Here is a 462-nt window from a genome sequence, read left to right on the forward strand (position 1 = left end):
GGTCTTAAAAATTTTTTTAAATTTGTTTTCAGAGAGAAGGCAGGGAGAAAGAGAGGGAGAGAGACATCAATGTGTGGTTGCCTCTAGGACACCCCCAAAGGGGACCCGGCCTGCAACCCAGGCATGCGCTCCAACTGGGAATTGAACCAGTGACCTTTTGGTTCATAGGCCAGCACTCAATCCACTGAGCCACACCAGCCAGGACAAGGGCTTTGAAGGTCTTATAAGAATTTTGGATTTACATGAGGCAGAGGATTGCTATTGAACACGGAGTGGCAGAAACTTATCTTGTTGTGATTTTACAGTGGTTCATGTCTCAGACTTTAGTGTGCTAAGAATCACCAGGGACGTACTCTCTTTGACAGCATATATACTAAAATTAGAACAATACAGAGAAGATTAGCATGGTCCCTAAGCAAGGATGGCATGCCAAAAAAAAAAAAATCACCAGGGAAGCTTGTT

General features: G+C 43.9%; 1 pseudogene; it reads left to right on the forward strand.

Annotated features, from left to right (window-relative positions):
• Positions 1-349: 349 nt before the first annotated feature.
• LOC119003357 (uncharacterized) lies at positions 350-462 on the forward strand (annotated as a pseudogene).

The sequence above is a fragment of the Sturnira hondurensis genome, unplaced genomic scaffold (assembly GCF_014824575.4).
Source record: "Sturnira hondurensis isolate 20B ecotype Veracruz unplaced genomic scaffold, ASM1482457v3 Scaffold0001221, whole genome shotgun sequence".
Classification (NCBI taxonomy): Eukaryota; Metazoa; Chordata; class Mammalia; order Chiroptera; family Phyllostomidae; genus Sturnira; species Sturnira hondurensis.